Genomic DNA, 26,683 nt, shown 5'->3' with positions numbered 1-26,683 from the left:
ATATTTACTCATGGCACAGATCCAATAAATGTGTGTTGAGGGTCTCATCAAAAAAAGTAGATGGTGAAAAGATTTAAACTAATGTGGTAAGTACAAAAAACAGACTTTTAACAAGGAAGAATCCTGCATGAGCGTGCACAAAATATATCTCAACATAAAAGTGCCATATGAACTGTAGCATGTTACACAAATGGAAAAGATTAGTATAAAGTAGAATAATATTGAAGTTAAAATCTTTTGTGTTTTCCAGTTACCATTAAGAGTCTAATTCATAACTCCTCCTTTCACTGCTTTTCTTCCCCCAGGAGTTAAACTTTTGAGGGCTGAACTTGTCCGTCATTTTCCACCAATTGTATTTGCTTGATAGAGCCAAATGCAATCCTGGATCTGCTCCTCTCTCCTAACTACTGAAGGAAAGTCTTATATGGACATCTGGTTTAAGCAAAAAGAGAGAGGCTACAGTATGTGACTGATACGTATATAAACTGGAGAGAAACTTAACAAAAGATTCAGGAATTTAATATCTAACAGCAAATGACCGGTCTTTGATACTTTTTTTTACTCGTCTTTCATATACACAGATTTTTTTTCTATCACATGCAATGGACAGAAATAAATATACCAAACTCTTTCATTTTATGTAATGTTCATCTTTGTATTCGTATTAAGATCTTGCTTCTAAAATCACTATTCATGAAGTTGATTTATAGCTTTAAAGTTGCTGTTCCTTATGTATTTCTAAAAAACTAAAAGTTACCAAGTTAGTATGTGGAATTAAGAACTGGGGCTAAAATAAAAATAAAGACAACTAAAAATATTTTATGCCCTCATTTTTGAAGCCCTGAAGTTATTTTTTTAAGAGTTCATGCTATGGCCCTAGTTGAAAATATTTCTGTCATTGCCATTCTATTCTGTAGAGCATTAAACTGACATGGAATCTAGGTTGCTTCTGATTATATAAAGATTGAAAGAGATAGAGCTTTTTCAGGTTTAAGGATTACCTGCCTACTCATGAGACCTCTGTAGTTAAAATGTGAGTATCTGAGATATTTATTTTTAAATATGGACTCTGATGGACTCTAAGTTAAAATGGACTCTGATAATAAGCAATAAGATATATTGGGCATGATGTGTCTGGAAGTACTCACCCTTTTGCACATATAAATTTATATTCCTTCAATAGCAACCATTATTTATATTAAGGTCTACACTATATGGAGCACAGTATGAGTTGCTTTGAAGATTATACCTATTGTCTGGATTGTTACGCCCTTCTCCCATCCCCTTCACCATTCACCAGACATAAACATCCATAAAAGAAATTTTACAACCAATTATCTTGGGGAAAGATGTGACGAGATAAATCTACAGCCCTGCTATTATTTATCATGTCCCGTGATTTAAGGCTCTCTGCTCAGCTGCCCTTTTTGGTATTCAGTAACTCTCATTCATCCATCCATCCATTTATCCATTCATTCATCCATCCATTCATCCATTTATTCAGAACTATTTAAGGGTGGGCATTGACTGACTGTGGTTAGGTACTTCCTATGGGATGCAAAATAGATATAGTTTCTATTACCACAGCACTTTAGAAGAGATAGCTAGAAATCAAGTAATTGCCCAAATATCTAAATAATTATATATAATACTAAAATAAGAGCTTTAATAGAAAGAAATCATATGATATGAGAGAGAATAATAGTAAAGTCTAATTTAGCCTGGGGGTTTAGGGAAAACGTGAGAAAATAGTGTTTAAATGGGCATCTAAGACCAACTGGGAGTTGGTCAAATGAGAAATGGTGGTTGGGGGAATTGGGAGAGAATTCCAGGAGGAAATGCTAAAGGGGAGTAAGTGTCTAAGCATTGGAGTAACTGAGAGAGAAGTAGGCCATAAGAATAGTGATTAGAGGGAGAGGTAGAAGGAATCAGAACCAGACCTTGGAGGACTTGATATGTCTTTCAGTGGTTTTAGAACTTTTCTTAAAACTATTGGGAAATATTTATAATACTGATTATGTGATGTTATGTAATATTTATACTAGGTAATATTTGTAATACTTATAACTTTTAAGTATTTATAATACTGATGATTTAAAGCAGAGGACTAACATCACCAGATTTATCTTTTGAAAATATCACCGTGGCTTCTGGTAAGGAGAAAGATATATGACGAGGTCCAAGAAGGCTATAGGATATTAGACAAGAGATAAATGATGGTCCCTTGGTCCACAGTGGTGGCAGAGTTGAGAGATATTTCCACAGAGAAGACCTGATGACTGTTGTAACCAACCTTCAAAATGGTTTCCAAAGATCTCTACCTCCTGGTATTTATGCTCTTGTACAAACTACTTCCATATTAAACCATACTGACATGTGTGAGCAACAGAATACTACAGAAGTGACAATGTATGACTACTGAGGTGAGATCATAAAAGTCATTGTAAACTTCTTAAACTACTCATTCTGGGGAAAGTCAGTAGCCATGCCACACAGTCTTTAGGAACCCATGTGGTGGAGAATTCGGGCTTCACACACCAACAATCAAGACCAACTTGCCAACCATGTGAATGAGTCACCTTCAAAGTAGATCTTTCTGCCTGAGTCAAGCCTTCCCTGTGCGGCCTTACCTGACATCCAACTGTACCGTTAAGAAAGACTCAAAGTCAGAATTGCCTCATCAAGTCATCTCTTAATTCTTGAACCACAGAAATTGTGAGATAATAAATGGTTATTGCTATTTTAAACCACTAATTTGTGACACAGCAGTAATTAACATAGTGACAGATTGAATATGGTTAAGTGACAAAGAGAGAGATATCAAGGATAATCCCTAGATTTTCAAACCAGACCACAGCTGGTTTGAATGCTTTCACAGAGAATACAGGTAGTGACCTAGTTCCTGATGATTAAACAACTCCTGTTTTATTTTTGATTAATTTTGGGGTGCTTTTGGTACTTCCAGTGATTATAAATATCAAGATTATTAGTTAGAGACAAGGTAATCAGGCTTTGTCTGATTCATACAAAAATAATTTACTAAAACTTATTGGGGGAAAAAAATCTTTAGAAGAAAACAGGAAAATATCAACATGAACTTTTCATAGGCAATTATTTCTTAAACAAAACACAGAAAATACTGAATGTATAGAATAATGTAATAACTTGGAAATTCTCTTCTTCACAACTTCTCTTTAAAAGACAACATTAAGAGAGAGAAAAGGAAAAAGCAACCTACAGCTGAAAACAAGATACTATATATATCCCAAAAGAATCATGTCCAGAATACACATAAAAACCTACAAATTGTCCCTAGCTCAGTTGGTTAGAACATCCTGCCCATACGCCAAAGTTGCGGTTTGATCCCCAGTCAGGGCACATACAAGAATCAACCAGTGAATGCACACATAAATGAAACAACAAATTAGTGCCTCTCTCTGTCTGTATTTCTCTTTCTCTGTCTCTCTCTCTCTTTTCCTCTCTCTGTAAAATAAAAAAAAAATTATTTAAAAGAATAATAAACAACTTAGCCTCATGTCTTAAGGAAAAAATTTCTAAAAGACCTCTGCTTCATACTGTAATTGTGTTTTTTAAAACTGGTTAAACATTTATTATATATCCTGCCAATACTGGACCAGGGATAGGGAATACAAAATGCAATGCTGCTCTGACTTTACTTGATTTAATGGACTTCAGCTCAGCAACAGCTCTTTCCCAAGACAAATGTTTTAAAAGTAAGGTACTAAATAGGAAAAAATAATTATAGACAAAAAATCAGCAATAATTAATCAAATTTTATGCAAAGAATGTCTATATTATAGAATATGTAAGTACAATGAAAATTTTTTAAAAGAAATAAAACCCATAGGGAGAACTTGGCAAAACATTAGCACACCTACATTTTACAAAATAGAGAAAGAAAACGATATGCAGAAAAAAGGAAAATTGTCATGATCAGTTAGAATTTATTGTATCACAATTATGTTTTGGGCCTTCTGGTAAGAGTTTTGTAACTGTTAACTAATTTAATTCTCACTAAACCACTCTGAGGTAGATATCATCATCTCCATTTTACAAATGAAAACATTAGGCTCAAAGACATTAAGTAATTTTCACAAGGCTATAGAACTAGTAAATAATGGATCTGGTATTTGACCCATGCTTTTAAACATGTTTGATAGATGTTTAGATCAGTTTTGAGAAATTGTTTTAATATGTGGATATTCAGATGCCTATAATATCTCATTATAAAAAGAACTCAAGCACCAGAGAGTCTAGAATTAGTAGCACAGCTTTAAGAGGGCACCAAAGATCCTGCTCAGAACTTTCTTCCTAACCAGCATCACACCCCAGAACTTTCATCCTTAAGATTATTTCATGATCCATTTAAGTGAGTCAGCTTCCCTTTAACAGCCTTTCTTGAAGTTCTGAACAAAGTACTAACAGCAATTTGCCACAAATTTGGTAACTACCCCTAAATGTAAAGGAGGTTGGGAAATGCAGTCTTTCCTTCTAGGTGGCAATGTGCCCAGCTTAAAAAACCAAGTTCTGTTACCAAGAAAGAAAGTGAGAATCGATGTCGGGAAAGGAATATAATTATCTCTGCCAAAAATATCTGCAAATTGTGTCCTCCTCCCTACCCAATTATACTGAGGTATAATTGACATATAATATTGTGTTAGTTTTAGATGCACAACTAGGTGATTTGACATGTATATATTATGAGACGATTGCCACGAAACATGTAGTTAACATCTGTCACCTCATATAGTTTCAATTTCTTTTTCTTGTGATAATAACTTTTAAGATATATTCTTTTAGCTACTTTCAAGTATATGATACAGTATTATTAACCTTGATTATCATGCTCTATGAGGGGGGACCGAAAAAAACCCCAGAATTATCTTCTGGAGGGCAGGCCCCTTGTAGTCCGGGCTTCCCCCATTAGATGAGTGTTCTAGGAACCTATCTGTATCAGTGTACCAGCTGGTATTGTTGTGAGAGGCTGCATTTGGCCTCAGTAAATTTTTTTGAAGAATCTTTCAGTGCATTTGCCCACTTTATGATGGGTGATTTATGAGCGCACCTGCCCACACCTCACTAAATGTTCAGCAGTTTTTGACCAAAAAACCAGTATGACCCCACCCCCCTGCCCCACCCTCCCTATTCACTGAATCTTCCCCCAGTGACTTCTTTTAAATCCACTGGATAAAGTCATCAAAAGGAAATGTTTTGCCCATATGGAAGAAATGAAACAAAAAAATGGCAGAAGCTCTAAAAGACATCAAAACTGACCAGTTCAAACACTGTTTTGAGCCCTGGATGGTGTGGCTCAGTGCATTGAGCACTGGCCTGCGAACTAAAGGGTCGGTAGTTTAATTCCCAGTCAGGGTACATCCCTGGGTTGTGGGGGCGTGCCACACAGTAGGGGGCTCGCGAGAGGCAACCACACATTGATGTTTCTCTCCCTCTTTTTCTCCTTCCCTTTCTCTCTGTCTAAAATATAAGTAAATAAAATCTCTTTTAAAAAACTGTTTTGAGCAGTGGAAAAAAATGTCTCGATAGGTGTATTGTATCAAATGGAGAGTGCTTTGAAGGTGATGAAAGTTTCAACATGTAAGAGTAAGTACACAATTTTTTATAAATAAATTCTAAAAGTTTTAGGGAGGCCCCCTCTTGTATGCAAATGCAAATTGATTTAAATATTTATATCTTATCCAAAATCTATAACATTACAGCTACTCTTTGAACTATTTCTATGCAGTAAAACCATAAATAATTGAAAGAATCAAATAAGATGTTGTCTTTAGTTTTTTTGTTTTAAAATTTACCAACAACCATTTTTGTTTCAGCCCTTAAAAGCAGCATTGATTATTGCTTTAGTATTTAGATTCTAGTGAACACAATCAATCCTACTCATGGAGTTCCCTAAAGTGCTGATAGCAGTCACTGTAGTGATCATTGATTCGTATACATTTCTCTAGATTTGTTTGATAAACACCTTTTTAAAAAGTACTTCTTGAAACTGTGCTAGATACTCAGAAGGAATAAAAAGAAAATGAAGCATTTTCTGTCATTTGAAGGAACTTAAAGTCTAGAAATATATAAATTCTTAATATATATTTTAATTCTGAAATTATCTGAGATTACAAAAGTTTTAAGAACAGAAGGAATAATTTTTCCCTGGGCTTTTGAAAGTAACTTCTTAACACGATCCTTTTAATACCTCTGAACACTTTTGCATGTATTTCCTATAAACAAGGACATTCTTCTACATAATTATAACAAAACCATTAAAATCAGAATATTAAACTTTGGAATATTACTATCAAATAATCATCAGATGCCATTAAAGTTTCATTAACTGTACCAATACTGTCTTTACTATCAAAATGATCCAGCTCAGAATCATATTTTTGATACAGTTTTCATGTTAGTCTTCTTCAATCATCCCAGTTTTTCTGTGACTTCCAGGAGCTTGATAATTTTTACAGTTGCAGGCCAACAATTCTGTAGCACTTCCATTAACTTGGGTTCATTTGACATTTCTTCAAAATTAGATTTAAGTAATTTGTTTTTTGTAGAAATATTACAGCAATGAGTGCATCCTATCAAGTGACACGTAATTTTGACTTGTCCCATTAATGGTGATGTGTACTTTAATTGCTTGATTAGGGTGGTATTTGCCAGGCTTCTGCGCCATAAAGTTACACTTTTTCCCTTTGTAATTAGTAAATATTTTGAGCAGAGATACTTTGTATATATATGAACATGTTTTGTGAAACTTTCAACTTATGCATGCATGGATGACTACATGTATGTCAGTATAGATTCTTAGAGTCTTATTTATTAAATGGGTTTCCATACATTACTATCATTTTTTATCCTGTTGTTCATACTGCCCCAGACTTGGTCTATGAGAGCTCCTTTTATTTGGCCTCTGTATCCCTTTGACGTATCTCCATCATTTCTTGGGCACTTCTTTCTTTCTAGCAGAACAGGATGTTCCAGACTGATTTTGAACTTTCCCTTCCCCAAACCTGGAACCAGCTATTTCTCCATGAAGTCCCTGTGCTTTTTATTGGAGAATAGTACAAATCAAGGTCTGGGTGCTAGACATGTTGACTTCTATTGAGTTCTTGCTGTACTTAGGTCCTCTCAACAGGCAGAGGTGTGTATAAATATAAACATGCATGCATACTCACAAATACATCTATATGTATCTCTATATCTACCTATATTTGGATATTACAAGGCTACGCTGATATCTCAAGTTGAATCCAACACAACAGGTTTACTTTCGTTATCTCTCTTGCCATACTATACCTTCCTTTTCTGAAAGCCATCTGGCTCACATTATCCTCAATATATTTATTTGTCCAAGCCCCAGGAATGAAATCTTCTTTAACCATGGCCCATTTTGCCCTCTTGAAGATGCCCTCATCTCCCTGCTTGAGTTCTGACATACTTCCCTGAGCTACTTCCACTCCCTGGGTTAACACTCTCCTCACTCCACTCCCCTCCTCACTCCACTCAGACTGTATACCCTGAGCGGTACTGTACAGGCATGAGGAAAGGCAACCTATTGGCAAAGGGATGGGCAAGCAGGCTAGGGCTTCCAGCTTTGGTCTGAGAAGTGTTGATTACAACTCCCAGCAAGTGGGGGACTACATCACCCTATAGGGGACGTCCCTCTTACTCTTGGGTTCTGATACGATCACTGTAACACCCTCCTATAAAGAAGCCCTCCTTACCCCCCTGATTTCCTGCTCTGTGCCACAATGGCTTCCCTCCCACCACAGACACCTACTATTGGCCCCACCAAATGGGTTTTGGACTGAATTATTTAGGAAGGAAAAGAAAGGGAATGAAAAGAAAGGGAAGAACCAAGAAAGAAAGTGAGGAGGAGAAGAATAACTTAGAAGCTAATTAGGTAGAAAAAAACAAGGTGCAAATTTTGGAAAAAATAATAAAGTCAATTATTCAAAGAGACCTTGGGAGTTCATAGTCTAGTGATTCCTAAATATTGGAATAAGCTGGAGAACTTTTTAAAAACTAAGATCATGAATGTTCTGGCGAAGAGGCTGTTATTTAGCCAGGTCCCCTGATGTCCTGTTAATGGCCTGTTTGAGTGCACAGTTGTTGTCAGTCTCTCCTAGCAGGCACCACAGTTTCCTCCAGCTGCAGGGGAGGGCGTGTGTGTGTGTGTGCGTGTGTGTGTGCACACGCGCGTGTGTGTATGTGTTTGTGTGTGTGTAAATGAAAAGAGGTGAGAAGGTGGTCCATCTAATAAAACTCTCCCCACTTCCACTTCAACCAGGGCAAAATGAACTCCAAATATATTTTCTGTATTTGGTCTCCATTCAGTATTCCATTAAAAGGCTTTCTGACTTTAAAATAATGGGAAAGCATTGCACTACACTATTTTACTTCTCTGAATCACTTCTGTTGGCCTTTACTATAATCAAGGCAAATTTTGGAAATACTCAAGCAACCCTTTTAGAAATATAAGCATTCTTCTGCACAAGACAAATTACTCCAGCAGTCAATCTAATTTAATGTTGTATCTAGTGATACATGTCATTTCATAATATTTTTACATAGTTACTAAGCTCATTCTTTCATATAAAGGCCAAATTGAAAAATAACTCATGCTTCCTAAAACAAACCTGACATTGTGTTCAATGTACTAGCTAAATCATAAAAAAACATTATAGCTATAGCTATTTCTTTTTATCATTTAGGTGAAGTACAGTGAAATATGTATATATAGCTTTTCATATCACCTTAACAAATATTTATTGTGTGCCTTCTATATGTTCAGCACCATGAAAAATAAGAGGCAGTCTAACACTAAGGAAGGAGCTCTAACTTTATTCAGAGAGACACAAAAAACAAAAATAATGCAACACTATCAGGACAAATATAAAGAGAAAAGAGAGAGACTACTATGGAGCCCAGACAAAGGGCATAGAGGCCAGTCTAGGGGTTTTAGAAAAGGTTTTGTGTAGGAAGTGAGGTTTGAGCTGCAAAGCTTATTCCCAATGGTTCTCTCAAAAGTGTTTTTAGATGTAGCCAGGGTGAACTTCAGCGTAAGAATTTCTATGTGAAGTTCATTTATTGCTTTGCTAATGCAAGGTACAGCAAATGCACTTAGATGTATTTGTTAGATATAACAATCTCTATGCTTTCTTGTATCCATGTGAGTAGGCAGGGTTGAAGCATGACATCATTCACTCCTTCCTCCACACCTCATTTAATGGACATTAATGATTTTCATTTTGTTTTTGTACCTTTAATGTCTTCTTATTGTAAATATATGAGAAGTAACCTGCTAGGGGGTAAGGTATACAAGAGTTGAAGGTAGATAACCTAGGTAGTGAGAACAGAATCTACCACTTGTTAGTAAAATGATGGGCCATTCATGTTTTATTTTTACAGTTGCTTTATTTGTAAAATTGGTGTGAACACATCTTTCCAGAATTTATGTGTGATGAATTAAGCAATGTAAGATCCTATCTTTGTTATGTTTAATATAATATTTCATAGACATTAATTCTGATGGTAAGATGTATCCTTTCATCATTTTCAAGTAAAGGATTTCCACCCCCCATGCCAAAAATTAACAAGTTACTACTAAGTGATAGTGTAATATGTACTTCCTGACAAATGATAAGTAGTCAATCTGTGTAAGTTTTATCTACAAAAGTATTGCAGATCTACTAGTATGCTTCTAATATGAAGTGAGTTTGAGAGATGGACCAATATAGATAAATCAATCCACATTCTATGAGTTTGTGTCAATCATTTTACAGTTTACAAAAGAGATAAAGAAAAATACATACTTGGTCATTGGTGAATTCTCATTGGAACATGATTAGTAGATGAAATAGAAGCATGAATGCTTGCACATGAGCTAGAGTCTTGGGCCTTAATGTCAGGTCTAGAGCTTTAGATATATAATAGAAGATAGCAGGATAGCATATTTGAGTAGCTAAGTGACAGATCTGATGTAAAATTCAGAAGAATGAAAGTATTCTGCCAACAGTAGTGAGATAATTTGGTAAGAGCAGAAAAACTGAATTTGAGAATAAAATTTTCAAATTCAAGCAACCTGTTAAAAATCTACTTTTTAAATAGTTCTCTTATTCAGTCAATAGATTTTTTACTGAGAATTTCAAATGTTTCAGGTGCAATATAGGTTAAAACCTTAGTATCAATTTGGTTTCATGTCATTTGCTAGTTTCTGGGTAAGATTTTTTAAAAAATCACCTCCCATATTTTGGTTTCTAAATGTCATTCTTCACTAAAAGGAATAAGCACTTATTGGAGAAATGGTTAGTGGTAGAACTGGAGCGGGGAAACTACAAAATGACCCTAGGACATGTTTTAGTGCTAGCAAGTAAGGAGGGGCCTAAAGAGTGATTGGACATGTCAAAAGGACACAGTAACCCACTTTAAGTGGCTCCCCTAGGCCAAATACAGAAAAACCAGGACACCAAAATAATAATGACCAGATAGGATTATAACTCTTAAAGCAATCCATGAGTCTTCCCTGATACAAATGAAATATGTGGATATATATAGCAAAAATGAAAGTTCTTTACACTAGAAATGTGGAAGTGCATTTTTAAGGAATGAGGGATTAATAAACCACAACTTGTAAACCATCATAATAGTAATTGATTCAGGCAAAATGTATCAACATATAGACACAACAGTGAAAGAATCAGTAAATTTGAAGATAGTTCAAAATAAATTATTCAAACTTAAACATGAAGGGAAAGAAAAAGAGTGGAAAAGCAAACAGAAGCATTTAAGTTGTAAAACAATACCAAATGGTTTAATATACACATAATTGGAATCTCAGGAAGAAATGAGACAGTGAGACAGAAGAACTGTTTAATGAATTAAAGGACAAGACTTCTTCAAACATAGTAAAGACAATTAAGTCACAGTTCCAGAAGCCTCAGAGACACCCAAGAAGGAGGATAAATACAGGCAATTAATTTTTTTTCAGTTTTCTTTTCTTGTAACTGATTTCTAGTTTCATACCATTATGATCAGAGAAGATGCTTGTAGCCAATTGTATTTTAAAAATTAAAGTCTTTTATGTCACCCATATTATTACCATGTCTAGCTGTCTTTTTTTGTTGCATATGTGTATATGTGTGTTTTGATTCAAAAGTCTATCTGATGTCATACTCCTCCTGCCAGAAGAACTCTCTTTAAAATATCTTTTCATGCACGTGTGCTGGAAGCAATACGTTTTCATTTAATCTTAATTAAATTTATTGGCATAAAAATATGCAAAAATATTTTTGTATTATTTAATGTCAGAAAAATCTGTAGTTATGGCCCTTCCTTCATTTCTGATATTATTAAATTGTGCTGCTTTTGGTTTTGGTCCATCTGACTAGACATTTATCAAATTTAATAAACTTTGACAACAAGCAGCTATTGGTTTTACTGTTTGTTTGTTTTTTAAATTTTCTTAATCTCAATTTTAATCATTCTGCTCTTGGCCTTATTGTTTGTTTCCAGGTCTTACTTTGGATTTCATTTGTTCTTAAAAAAAAATTTGAAGGCCGAAATTTAGGCAGTTAATATGAAACAATTATTCTTTTCTTTAAGCATTTATGCCAGCAGTTTTCAACTTCTTTCAGGTCATGGCACACATAAATTATTGCTAAAATTCTGTGGTATGCCATTAAATATATTTTTTGCCAATCTGACAGAAAAATTAGATATAATTTTGATTCATTCATACCGATGGCTATTGTTGCTTTGGCTGTTGTCATTTTTTTATTTGACAACCTAAGGGAAAAGAAGTCAGTGCCCCTGACCAAATAGTCAGGTATTGAATATTTTAAAAATTCTTGCCTCATACGAGTTGAAAATTGTTGATTTATGCTATAGATTTACATCTAAACACTGTGTGAGCAGCCTCACACAAATTTTGACATGTGTTTTTATTTACATCTAGTTTAAAATATCTCACAGTCTTGCCTTGGGAATACTTTTTTGATGCACAAGTTGTTTAGAACTATGTTGTTTAATTTTAAAATATTTTAGAATTTTCCATGTATCTTTTTGTTAGTGATCTCTAGTTTAATTCGCTTGTACTCCCACAACATATTTTAGTCATTGCAATCCTTTTAAATGTACTAAGATTTGATTTAACTCAGTATATGTTATATCTTGGTGATTGTTTTATGTGTATTTGGAAAGAATGTGTATTTTGCTTTATGGCAGTATATTTCTTTTATAAATGTTGATTATGTCATGCTGATCAATAGTGTTTTTCAGATCTTCTATATTCTTATTGATTCACTATATACTTGTCCTATCAATCACTGAAAGAAGAGTATTCAAGTCTAAACTATAATGATGGATTTGTCCATTTTTCCTTTGAGTTCTATCAGTTTTAGCCTTGTATAAGGTGTTTACACATTAGGACCATTATGTCCTATTCATGAATAGACCCATTTTTCATAATGAAATTTTCCTATTTATTCCCTGTAATCTTTCTCATTCTGATATATATTGTCTGACATTAATATAGCCACTCCAGTTTTCTCTTGATTAGTATATATTTTTTCATCCTTGTACGTTTAACCTAAGCCTATCTTTATATTTAAAGTTTGGTTCTTGAAGATGGTATATAGTTGATACTTTAAAAATAATCAAATTGAAAATCTCTGACTCCATCCCCTTTAATTGAAAGTTTAGAATATTTGTAATTATTATAATTATCAATATGCTTGGATTTAGAAAGACCAATTTTCTATTTGTTTTCTACCACACTGCCTGTTTCTTTTTTCCTTTTTTTCTTCCTTTCCTGTTTTCTCTGAATAATTGAGAAAATTTTAAGTTTTCATTTTATCTCTGCTATTAGTTCATTAACTTTAACATTTTGTTTTATTTTCTTTAGTGGTTGTCATATGGATTGTAAATATTTTTAATAGTAATATAAATAATCAAAGATGGAAGTATACTATTATAAGATTCTTATATATGAAATAGAATAATATTATTTAAATGCTGACTGTGATAAAGATAGATATTGCAGACCTAGGAGCTACCATTAAGCAATAGCAATGCAAGTACTGTTTTAGTCCCATAGAGGTTATCTAGTGCCCTCCTATTTAACCCTTCTGAGGCCCGCATTCCAGGTCTGCTCTTCTAGTATGAATTACTTTATTTTATTTTGTTTTACTTTATTATTGCTATGGACTGAATTTTCCTCCAAAAATCCAGATGTTGAAGCCCTCACCACCAATGCTATAGTATTTGGAGACAGATCTTTGGGAGGAAATTAGGGTTAGATGAGGTCATGACATTGGGGCCCTCATGATGGAATTAATGCCCTTATTAAAAGAAAATTCCCCACCATTATCTCTCTCTCTCTGCCGTTCTCTCTCTCCATGCACACATGAAGAGATCACATGAGCATACAGTGAGATGGCAGTCACCTATAACCTAAGAGAAGGGTCCCAGACATTAAACCTACTTTGCCAGCACCTTGATCTTGGACTGTCTAGACTCAAGAACCATGAGAAATAAATTTCTGTTTTTCAAGTCACCCAGTCTATATATAGTATTTTGTTATGACAGTCCAAGAAGACTAATAGAGGTATTAACAGTCATATCTTTAAATGGATGGAATTGGACTCTCCAAGAAATCTCTTCATGGTATAATAAGACTGAATATAGATGAGTTTAAGAACCTCCCTCTATCATCTGCCACAAGCTATAGAAGCAAGAGTGGCCAACCTGCGGCCCTTGGGCTGCATGTGGCCCGGGATGGGTATGAATGCGGTGCAGCACAAAATCGTAAATTTACTTAAAACCTTTTTTTTTTCCTAATCAGTTTTCATTAGTGTTTGTGTATTTAATGTGTGGCCCAAGACAACTCTTTTTCCAGTGTGGCCCAGAGACACCAAAAGGTTGGACACCCCAGCATAGTGTTAAGAAAGAAAATACTGGAAAATTTGGTAATGGCAAAATATTTACAAAGCTTTAAAATGAGAAAGGAAGACATTCAGTACAAGCAGTAACCAGTAGGCTTCAAGTTTTTGGGTATGTATGTATATTAAAGTGGCTGCAGGAATTATATATGTAATTTGCCCTAAAACTGTGTATGACAATATGCAAAAAGTCCAACATTAAGACTTCATTTTGTTGATACTTTAGAAGGGCAGTATTTTGTATTCTTATTTATGTTGCCTATTTAACAGCTCATTAATATTTGTTGATTCAATTTAATTTTATTTCTTTTGATTACAACACCGACTTTTCCTTCTAACATTTAATTTTTTTCTTATTTCATTGATTTGAGAGAGGGAGGCAGGGAGAGAGACATTAATTTGTTGTTCCACTTCTTTCTACATTCATTAGTGGATTCCTATATGTACCCCGACCAGGGATGGAACCAGCAACCTTGTTCCAACCTTGGTTGGGATGATGCTCCAACCAACTGAGCTACCTGACCAGCGCTCTCCTTCTAACCTTTTCAAAAGTCAAATCATTTCATTTAATATGGTGAATTATAATATCAGAATCATAAAATTCACACAAGATAGGAGACCTTGGTTGGGCTCCACTGTGGAAAATATTAGCAAATTGTTTTACATCTTCAGACTCAGTTTCATCCTCAGGGAAATGATAAGGTTGGTCAAGGTGACTCTATAAAGTTCATTCATTCCTTAAAATAACACCATATTTTTAAGCACCGATTCTATTACAGGCACTAAACTAGGCACTATATTTGTGGTTCCTGCCTTCATTAAACTTTTCACTAAACTTAAATTTTTTAAAAAAATTTCATCCCATTGCCTCATCAGAAATCTCATTACCTTGCAATGTAATATATGCTGGGAGAAAACAGCAAATGGTGAGTGGGATACTGAAGTTTGACTCTCTCAACCTCTATTTCAATTACCTTCTACTATAGCAGAGGCTGAAAAACTGAAAATCACATTTACCAACTTTCCTTGAAGCTAAGATTCTGCATGTTTTTGTTTCACCAATCAGATGCACAAGCATGAAATCTGAATTTAAATTGGTCTAAATAGGGAGAACAGCCAGTGTGAGGCATTTGTTTTGCTGGTGGGAACCCCAGGAAGCAGAGAAGTTAGGGAACTGGCTGGAACAGCAGCTTCTTGACTTAGCAGATGGATTCCTAACTGTGATGGAAGTAGCAGCACCTTAGAGATGTGGTTCTGTGGTGCAGCTTTAGGACTCATTGTTGGAGGTTCAGCCTAAAGTCTCTTACTTAATTTCTCCAAATTCTGTAAGTCATTTAACACACATCAGTAATTTTTTTTTCTACTTTTGTACTTTGCAAGCAGATGCTGACTGACAGAATTGATTAACAACAGGGAAAATATGCCTAAGAAGCATTATGAAAATAGTCTAAGTCAAAAATTTCCCAGACTGATCCAAAAACATTAGTGACCTGAGAGATGTTTAAGTAGGTGTTTAAGTAAAAGGGATATCTTTTCAGGACTTCTCAAAAACTCTAAATAGTTAATTTGTGTAGTAAATCACATTGCGTAGCATTTCCCAAATGCATTTTACCAGGAAATTATTCATTTCAGGAGAAATTTATCAGCTTGAGAAACTCAGACAAGGGTATGTAAAACACTGGTCTAAATAAAAGCCCCAGAAGTCTGAGCCAACATCCTTTGCTTTTGTTCCAGTTCTCTTTGTTCCAGTCAATCTGTTTAGACTTTTTATTTCCATACACATTATGTCATGTTGTCTTAGTCAGTTTTCTGAATAGGGATATAAACAACCAAGTAGTATAAAAAGTTTATAATCCTATATTGAAAGTCAGTGGCATTAATGATTTGAACAAAGTAATTTCATTTCAGTTTGGAAAGAGTAATGAAAACCAGATGTAAAAGAAAGACCTATTTATTTAATGATCCAGAAGACACCAAAGTGAAAACAATAACAAGATAAATGTTTGTCTTTATTTCTCCATTTTCGTGTGGATCTAAATGAGTTCAAAAGGGATAAGACCTTCACAAGATTAAGAAAGAACTCAGTGTTTTTGTGGTGATATAGTATTTTAATACTAAAGAATCCTAGGCTTGGGATCAGCATTAGCTTCACAAAATTAATAACATTATATGCAATGTGATAAGCACTGTCATTTCCTAGAGTAAAGGGAGAAATTAATTCAGCCTCAAATGACAAGGAGAGACATCACAGTAGATGTGATGTTTGCTATCTGGAGGGCTTGTTAGAGGAGGAGTTGGCTTGCGTAGAATGGAATATAATAACTAAGACAGTTGAGGGTGGATCAGCATGATTACAGACCCTGGCTGTAACTTCTGTGGGTTTAATGAAATCTGAAAATCATAATCAGGGCTCAAACGTGGCCATATATCATAATGTGAATTAAGTGATGAGAAAAAGACGATCACAAAATTAGAGTGTCCCTACTCTGGTTTATTATCATGCATAAACTTCATGCCTCAGCCTTAGGCAGGCCTGATAAGCCTGGCCTCAGAAGCACACTTTTTCAGCATCCCTGCTCCGCTCCTCCCACGGGTCCTTCTCTGCAAGTGTCTGTCCTTAGCAGGAAAGAATTTCCTACCTGTTTCCTAGCAAGAGCTAACCTCTGCTTTGTATCAGGAACCTGGATCCAGGGCTTTTCTTTCACTTTCCCCCATGGCAAAGGTCTTTTAATTCTATCTTTCTCGCAAGAGTGGATTTTTTTCCTGGGCCCTGGGGATGAGAGGGTTCCCTACCTTTTCTTAGAAACAGAGGCCTTTTACATCATCACTGTCTCATAAGCAGAAGATATTTTCGTGGGCTCCTGGTATGGGAGGGGTTGCTGCCCCTCCCCCAGTGGCTTAAGAATTTGTTTCATATGATACATGGATTCAGGGAAGTGAGTGGTAATTTGCCTTGTTTCCCTAGTGGCCACCAGTTACTATCTGAACACTGTAGCGGTAGCAGAACACTTAAGTACTACACTGAAATATCTTTTCACCTCCAAGACTGGTTTTAGGAAATACATTGATTTCCTCATAATTCATTGTTTAAGGAGACTGTAGCCAAACATGATGAACATTATAAAGGCACATGCAACTCCTGAATTAGGAAAGGTTTTACTAAATAGTTTTGCTTTTGAACTGTGTGGACTTTTGATGTTCCATTTTAATTATTTCATTAATGTTATACATGGCTAATTAAAAGTCATTATTTCAAGAAAAAAGACATGAGCTCTAGCTGGATAGCTCAGTTGGTTAGAACATCTTCTTGATATGCCAAGGTCATGGGTTCAGTCCCCAGTCATGGTACATACATGAATCAACCAATGAGTGCATGAATGAGTGGAACAATAAATTGATTTCTCTCTCTCTCTGAATTCAATAAATAAATAAAGTATACCTAAGCATCTTGTACAAGACATTATGCTAGACCTCTTTTAGCAAGGGAGATATAGAAATATATCAAATATAAACTACATATATATGTGTGTGTGTGAATTTATCTATAAATCTATGTGTGTGTATGTGTGTTTGGGTCACGGGGACCCAAAAAATGGAAGTTATTTATAAAAATTGTATATTTATTCTTACATATTTAAACTTCAGTCACTTCCTAAGTACCCTCCATTTGATGCAATACACCTACTGAGACATTTTTTCCACTGCTCAAAACAGTTTTTGAACTTGTCGATTCTGATGCCTTTTAGCACTTCTGCTGTTTTTTGCCATATCAGCAAAATGTTTCGCTTTAGGACTTTTTTCATCTAGTGGAACAAGAAAAAATTGCTTGAGGTGAAATTGGGTAAATAGGGAGGGTGAAGCATGGGAGTCATGCCATTTTTGATCAAAAACAGGGGAACGCTTTGTGTGGTGTGGGCAGGTGCGCTCATAAATCATGCATCATGAAATGGGCAAACATGTTGAAAATGTCTTCAAAAAAATTCGCTGAAGCCAAATGCAGGCTTTCACAACACCAGCTAGTACACTGATATAGATGGGTTCCTAGAGAACTCACCTAGCGGGGGAAGCCTGTGCTAACTACAAGGGGCCTGCCCTCCAGAAGATAATGTTGGTTTTTTGGAGTCCCATCTCATAAATGTACACATCTACAAATACACACACACACACACACACACACACTCAGAAAGTGCCATAAAAATAATGAAATGGTGTAGTGCAAGAAGACCTGCTGCCAGTGGAGTTGGATTAGGAAAAACTTCAGGATTTGAATTTCCTCTTGAAAGATGTTTAAGATTTGAACATGGAGGAGATGGCACATTCCAACCAAGGAGAAAAGTATGAGTACAGTTATGGATCATGGGGCGAGGCATATGAAGGTCTGTCCAGAAAGTATCCATCCATGTACTCTTAAAAATATTTATCGAAGAAGGTCCAAGATACATAGGAAAATGACGCCTCAGTCCCCTTAGAAGTAGGTACCATGGAACCTTACACACTTCTCCCAATTGCCACCAGCAGCTCCATCATATTTTCTTGAATCTAATTGAAGTTCTGAATCTCTTTCCTTTCTAAAGTGATTTTAGTTTTGGGAAAAGCCAGAAGTTGCAGGGTGCTAAATCTGGGCGGTAGGGGCGCGGTGAGTCACCTGGGTAATTTGATATTTTCCCAAAAAACTCTGCACGAGATGTGATGCATGAGCAGGTACATTGTCATGATGAAACTGCCAGTCACGTTTGCCCATATCTGTGGCCTTCCGAATCATCCCAATAGCTTCTGTGGAGGAATGTCCAAGCTTAACACAAAATTTGATGCAGATTCACTGCTGTGCTCATGCAGTCATTTTTCATGTGACGGCCACACAGTACACATGCTCATTCAAGGGCGTTTACCACCCCTATCGACTAGTACAGTGACATCATCATTGTTCATACATGTGCATTCCAGTCTGCTCTTCTTGGCTGCCAGGTTATATCAATGTCATATGAACTGTTCTCATTATATTGCAGTGGCTAGGCTTTTTCCAGACAGACCTCGTATATTTGGAGTGAAATATTAAGAGATTAGTTTTGAGAAGAATATTAGAATATTGAATAAAGGAACATTCCAAGGAATATTGTGCAAAGCTTGGAATTTAACCACCCATGAGAACAGAAGTTAGGCTCACTCGTTATATTATAACTTGGCTCTTTAAAACATACTGTCTTCTCTTCACTCAGGATCTACTTTTCTGAGTTTAGTTTCCTTTGTCTGAAAGTTTCCCCAATCTTTTCATCCTCCCACTTCCCAATTATTCCTGACCACTTTTTTCTACTTAATCCCTATTCACTTTTTGGATATCTGCCTAAAGATCACTTCCTCAAGGAAGTGTTCCTTAACTCATCTGATGAAGTTGAGTCCTTTATTATAGGCATTCATAATACTCTGTGATTTTCCTGCATAACTGATATCAAATTTTAATTATATAATCTTTTATTTAATGTTTAATTTTTTTCTGCTGGATGCTGAAGCTTCATGAGGATGGGAATAATTTCCATCTTATTTACTACTTTATCCCCTGTGTCTTTTAAATTGTTTGGTCCGTAACCAGTGGTTAATAAATGTTTCTGTAACAAATGTAAAAATTAAATAAATATAGACAATAAGCAATATCTAAAATAAAAAAAGATAAAAGCTTTTAGAATTCTTAAAAGTATAGGTGAGCAATAAAACAGTACTCTTTTCAGCCAAGAAATGGAATTCACTAATTTAAGCAAAATCAATTAAATACCAACTCTATAATATACACTTGAGGAGTCACTAAGAATATATACAACAAAAGAAGAGCCCCTTATATCCAGAGCTTATGGTTTGCCAGTTTATACATGCATTGCCTCATACAGAGATGAATAAGACATGATACCAGTTTGAGGAACTCATCATTGAGAGGTGAAAATAGTGATGAGTAATGCAAATAATTATCTCTAATTTAATGTACAAACATTATATCTAATTTAGGGTAGAGGTAATTATAGAGAGTTTCGGAAAACAGAGAGCATGTGTGAGATTAGTTCTGCCTAGGGTCATTAAGGAGAGTTTCAATGAAGTGACATTAAGCTAGGCCTTGAGTTCAGCAAGTAGATAAGTATAGTGGGATCTAATTAAGAGTATTATTAAGAAAAATTACCTGAAGAAAGGAATGAAGGTTTGTGAGTAGTTGCCATATTTGAGGAATAAACAAGTAGTGTTTTGTGAAAAGGAAAAGAATGGGTAAGTAGTGCAAGATAAAAGAGGAAAAAAAGAATTGAGTCCAGGTTATGGAAACCTTGTCTTATGATGATGCTGAAGAGTTTGGGCTTGACAATACTCTCTAACCTGTGTGGAGAATTCTAAAGATTTTTTAAGTGAAAGACTAAGTATTGAGATCAAATTTATATTTTAGGAAGAGTGTACCCTTTGATCCAAGACATTGTGATAACCAAAAACTTAAAAGGCCTCAATTAGCAAAAAATCTGGCCTTGGCTAACAACCCTCTGGGTCATATAGGCAGGATAAATACCATGTGATTTTGGCATTCAGGGACAACTGATTCAGCACTGATCTTTCACTAATATTTCTGCATGAAGATCACAACTACCCTCAGAAATACCAACTTCATAATTCAAGAGTAAATATACTGTCATATATCCTCTCCCTTTAAATTTGGTGTAGTCAACATCCCAATGTTCACAACTATTAATGAATATAGAATGTATTTTTTTCATTCTGTCTCCCCTACAGAATTTAAAACCTTAAAAGATAGAATAAAAAATTTGCATATTTTGAAATCTAGTGACCACATGAGAATACTATTTTCTCTCCTATAGGATTGTTTTTTATTTAAAATAAAAGAAAACATGGAAAAATTGGAAAGCCATATACAAAAGAATGAAACTAAACTATGTTTTATCCCCATGTACAAATATTAATTCAAAATGGATCAAATCCCTGAATATAGTATCTGAAACAATAAATTATATAGAAGGAAACATAGGTACTAATCTTGGTCTTAAAGAAGACTTTATGAATTTGACTTGAAAGGCAAGAGTAGAAAAAGCAAAAATAAATGAAGAGACTATATCAAACTAAAAATCTTATGCACAGCTAAAGAAACCACCAACAAAACAGAAAGGCAACCAACCAAATGGGAGAAGATATTTGCAAACAACAGCTCCAACAAGGGATTAATATACAAACTATATAAAAAACTCATACAACTCAACACCAAACAAACAACCCAATTAAAAAATTGGCACAGGACCTGAACAGACACTTCTCCCAAGAAGACATAAAAATGGCTAGCAGATATATGAAAAAAATGCTCAATATTACTAGCTATTGGGGAAATGCAAATCAAAATTTCAATGAGATACCACCTCAAGCCTGTTAGAATGGCTATTAGCAACAAGAAAAGTAATAATAACAAGTGTTGGAGGTTGTGGTAAAAAAGGAATCCTCATTCACTGCTGGTAGGAATGTAAACTGTAATAGCCATTATGGAAAACAGTATGGAAGCTTCTCAAAAAATTAAGAATAGAGTTACTATATGACCCAGCAATCCCTCTTCTGGGTATCTACCTGGAAAAATTTGAAAACATTATTCACAAAGGTGTTTGCACCTCTACATTCATTGCAGTGTTATTCATGCAGTGTTATTCATGCAGTGTCAAGACACAAAAATGACCAAAGTGTCCTTCCATAGATGATTGGACAGAGATGATGTATTACATATGTACAATGGAATACTCCTCAGCCATAAGAAGAGATGAACTACTGTCATTTGCAACAACATCTATGAACTTTGAGAATATTATGTTAAACAAAATGAGTCAGTTAGAAAAAGCTAAGAACTATATGATTTCACTCACATGTGGGATGTAAACCTGAAACTTATAGATACAGACAACAGTATAGTGATTACCAAAGGGAAGGTGGGTTGAGGAATAGTAAAAGGTAAACAGGACCAAATATATCATTAGGGAAGATGATTTGACTTTGGGTGGTGGGCACACAATGCAATACACAGAACATGTATCAGAGAAATAAACACTTGAAACCTATATAATCTTATTAACCAATGTAACCACAATGAATTAAAAAGAAATACATCATTAAAAACTGAAAAAGAAAACATGCTTTTAGAATATTTAAGTAGCACATCAGAATATAAACATCCATTGAAAACCACCAATAGCACTTGTTTCAATATATTATGCATGGAAAAACATACAAACCCATATCTATTCTTTGTGAAGTGAGCTCATCATGCTATACATATTTTTAACTATATAATTTTTTTTATTTTAACAAGCTATCATGAATAGCTTTTCAAGTCAATATTTGTAAATCTAACATATGCTTCTATAAATAAATATGTAATTACCTAGTATGAATATATCACAATCTATTTAACCTATTTTTTACCAGTGAATATTTAACTGGGTTGTTAATTAACTCCTAAAAATTAATGCAATAAATATTATTCGACTATTTTGCACATTTTCAAGTGTTCATTCAAGTACTTATATTTACTATTCCCAGCGTTGCTAAGTCAGAATGTGTTTGCCATTTACATTTTGATTTTTCCAAATCAGTCTCCAAAAAATGTATATGAATTTATACTACCCCAAAACTTGTAGTGGACTGCCTGTGTTCTCCAACCTGTGCTGTCCACCATGTGAATCGTTAGTCACATGTAGTTGCTTAAATTTAAATCAAGTTGAATTAAAATTTTAATTCTCAGTCACACTGGCCATATTTTAAGGAATCAGTAACCATTTATGGTTAGTGACTACCATATAGGACACTAGAGATATAGAACATTACCATCATCACAGAAAGCTGGGCCACATCTGCAGCCAACATCTGGTCCTATGGATCTTTTATATTTGGGGCAATATGATAAATTTAACAAGGTCTTGTTTTAATTTTTATGTTTCATTCAAAGTGTAAACATTTTTCAAGTGCTATTGATCATATTTCTTTTAATGTTAATGAGCTGTTTCTCATCTTTCAATATTTCTATAAGATTGTTTAACTTTTATTCTTAATATGTAAGACAGTTATTGAATGATTCAGTATATCTGAGCTAGCAGAACAAAATGTGATTTAAATAATATTATAGTGAAATTATTTGACCCAAAAAGAGTTTTGAACTGTTAGTAAATAATTTCTTACAAAGATTTTGTATAATAAATTATGTATCTATTCATCAAAATAATTCTCTAAAGATCCTAAATTGTCAACATTTGATTAATACATTTGTGATTATCAATAGAAACTAATTGAACTCCTTTTGCCGGGGTTGGGGGGAGGGTAAAGAGTTAAGTATATCTGGTTCATTTTAAATAAGCTCAACTTTATTCCCAGTTTTGCACATCTAAGGATGCTTTACTGAATTGAAAACTGCTTACTGATTTGAGGACTGCTTAAGTCCTCAAATGTCTGGAAAAGGCACTTACAATAAATATAATGTAAAACCCTCTTGTTCTGAGCCGGTTTCAGCCTAGCAATAAACAAAGTTGTGTTTGGACCAGCTCTTGTGGTTCTTATTATGATTGCAAGATGCCCTTAAGCAATAACAATTGGTAAACTTTGAAAAAGTAAAGGTTTATAACTCACAAGACCTGGATTATAGCACCCCTGGGCCACACAGAAAGGGAGATAGATAGAGCGCACAGGCCTGGGGGTTGATGTTGGAGGCCTGGAGTTTCTCAGGGTCACTCTTTATTGGTGAATTTAAAACCTAAGAATAGGAATTTAGATCGTGGGAAGGCGGGGGCGGGGGAAGCAGCTCAAATGGTTAGTAATAGAAATCTACCAAAATCTCTAAAACCAGGCAGACTCCGGTGGGGGCAGTTACACAGCCTGGTTTTAGTGTACCTCTGGTTTATATGGAAAAGTATAGAAGAAATCAAAACGTAAATGAGGTTTTTAATACTTTAATGATTAGAAATTTGTGCAAAGAATCAGGAACAGTTCATTGTAAGTGGTAGTGAATCATACTTTCCTTAAAAATCTCTCTGAACTCACTTTTCTCATCAAAATAAGAATGCTAATACTGTAGTGTTGTTGTGAGAATGAACAGAGGTGTATATGCGAAGTGCTTGGCTCTTAGGAGGCCAACACGAGAAGTGAATAATATCAGTCTAAGTTTCCCTTCTAGTGTCTGTCTGTACAATAAGAGAGATCCTAGGTGACACATCTTGGACCCCGTCTTCAGTTTTCTTCTTAGTACACTCAGTAATTTATATGTAGATACTACAAACTCATTATGTTGTAGATCCCTTAACAGGAGAGAGAGATATATATGTATCTCCTAAATACCAAATAATAAGGGGATAATTATGTATAATTTGGGACTTCTCTGTGATGGAATATTTAAAATAATTATTAAAATAAGTAATAAGATAAAATTTTAAGCAAAATAATAGCAGGTATGAGAATGCTACAGTGAATAAAAACATGTATGCACACAGATAAAATCTGTTAGCTCTGAGAGCAGGGACATGAGTGTGTGTGCACATGCGTGCCTGCCTACTCACTGTAGTTGACTGGCAAAGCACATGGCACAGATCAAGTACTCAAGTAACATATAGAGAGGAGAAAAGGAAGAGAGAAAAATAAAAAAGTCTTAAATGAATTGTTAAAATTTTGCTCTTAAAGCTTTCTCTATTGAGTTTACAATATAAACCTTTAGATGATAAAAATCATAGCTTCCAAGGATATTCGAAGTAGTCCTCATTTGTAACATAGAAGTGTGTACATATCAGCCTCCCCCCAGCCCCCACCTCAAAGCAGCCATTTGTTAAACATTTTCTGCTTGGGCTCTCTGGTCCCGGTGGGTAAATGGAAGCTGCTGCACTGTGCAATGTGCTAGTGGTGGGAAAGGAGCCAGAGCTGCCCCACCACGGAGAAGCAAAGAGCGAAACAGAGTCTTTCAAGGAACAAGGAAATGCATGCTATGCCAAGGAAGATTACAACGAAGCTTAATAGCTGTTATAAAAAAGGCATAGGTATGTGTCCTAAAAATGCAAGCTACTATGAGAATCATGTAGCCAACTTGATGATACTCAGTGGGTTCCAGGAAGCTCTCGGAGATATACAGCAGTAGGTGAGGTTGGATGACAGTTTTGTCCCAGGACATCTATAAGAGAGCAGATGCCACCTATCTTTAGGGAATGTCATGGCAAACATGTTGCAGTTACCAGAGAGCTCAAGAATTGGACCACAAAACTGCTCAGGTACAACAAGGGTTCAAGAATACCAATACAGTCATAGAATATGAGAAAATAGCAGAAATGTATTTTTGAGAAGCAGGATTTTTGGAAAGCAGTGTTCTCCGTGGATTATACCCTAGAATTCGCCTCTGTTTGCCATCACTTCAAAATCCTAAAAGCAGAACATTAAGCAATGCTGGGTCATTATCCAGAAGCGCCATCTATGGCCAGGGACATTTTACAAATGATTCCACCAATGCAGAAGCTCTATAGGTACCAGGTCTTTGCCATTATTATGAAGATTGTACTGAGAAGGCAGTTCAGTTTATTTGTACAGATCCTCAGGGTGACTCCTGATCATGAGAGGGCCTGTGTTGCTTGCAGAAACGCCAAAGCACTACAAGTTAGCATTTGAACTTTACGCAGGAACCCTGGGGATAGACCCCAACAACATAAAAAAAAATGGTAAACTCTACTGTAATTGGGTAGGGTTAACTCCAAGCTTAGGAAACTAGATGATGCAATAGAAGACTGCACAAAGGCAGAGAAGCTCGATGACACATGTAAAAGCCTACCTGAGAAGAGTTCAATGTTATGTGAACACAGAACAGTATGAAGAGGCAGTGCCAGAATATGAAAAAGAGTATCAGGCAGAGAAAGCAAAAGAACAGAAACGATTCCTTAAAAGGGCACAGTTGGAACTGAAGAAAAGAGGAAAGGTTATTACAAGATTCTGGGAGTGGACAAGAATGCTTCTGAGAATGAGATCAAGAAAGCTTATTAAAAACGGGTCTTGATACGCTATCCAGATTGTATCAGTGGAGCCAGTGTTGAGTTTAGGAGGAAGAGAAGAAAAAGTTCAAGGAAGTCAAATAAACTTTTACCATCCTCTCTGATCCCAAGAAAGAGACTCACTATGGCAATGGACAGGACCTGGATGAGGAGCGCATGTATATGCATGATCTTGATGCAAACAATATCTTCAAGGCATTCTTTGGTGGTCCTGGGGGCTTCAGCTTTGAAGCATCTGGTCCACAGAATTTCTTTTTTCAGTTTAGCTAATGAAAGGAACCCAGAACCCAGAAAATACAGACTTGATCCATTTAATCTTGAATATGGACACAATTCACCTCCTCCCTTCATCTTGTCTCCATGTACTTACAGCAGTTTTGTTTTCTCAGTTGGATGCTAGAGTCTGTCAGTGGAATTAAAAAAAGGCAGCCGGCGCCCAAGACTGCAGGTAGGGGAGGGAGGTAGGGACTGGACAGGGAGGCAGCTTGTGAATTTTTGTTTTATTGTTCACATTTATTTAAAAAATAAGAATAAAATGTTTTGACCCTTTCTGGCAAAAAATTCTGGTTATCTTATATCATTTATTTTTTTGCATACACAAACATGAAATTACAGTTTTTTTCTTTACCAGGTAACTTTTTTTTTGTATTTCGCACTATAGCTATCTTTCCATGTCTATATTTAAAG

The 26,683-nt window shown here is 35.3% G+C and overlaps 1 pseudogene; it reads left to right on the top strand.

Annotated features, from left to right (window-relative positions):
* Positions 1–24,833: 24,833 nt before the first annotated feature.
* On the top strand, positions 24,834–26,266 carry LOC129072706 (dnaJ homolog subfamily C member 7-like; annotated as a pseudogene).
* Positions 26,267–26,683: the final 417 nt, after the last annotated feature.

Source organism: Pteronotus mesoamericanus, unplaced genomic scaffold, assembly GCF_021234165.1.
Source record: "Pteronotus mesoamericanus isolate MK-2021 breed Mesoamerican mustached bat unplaced genomic scaffold, CSHL_Meso_final contig_33, whole genome shotgun sequence".
In the NCBI taxonomy this organism is placed as follows: Eukaryota; Metazoa; Chordata; class Mammalia; order Chiroptera; family Mormoopidae; genus Pteronotus; species Pteronotus mesoamericanus.
The sequence above is the reverse complement of the archived record's forward strand: the minus strand, read 5'-3'. Positions and strand labels throughout refer to the sequence as shown.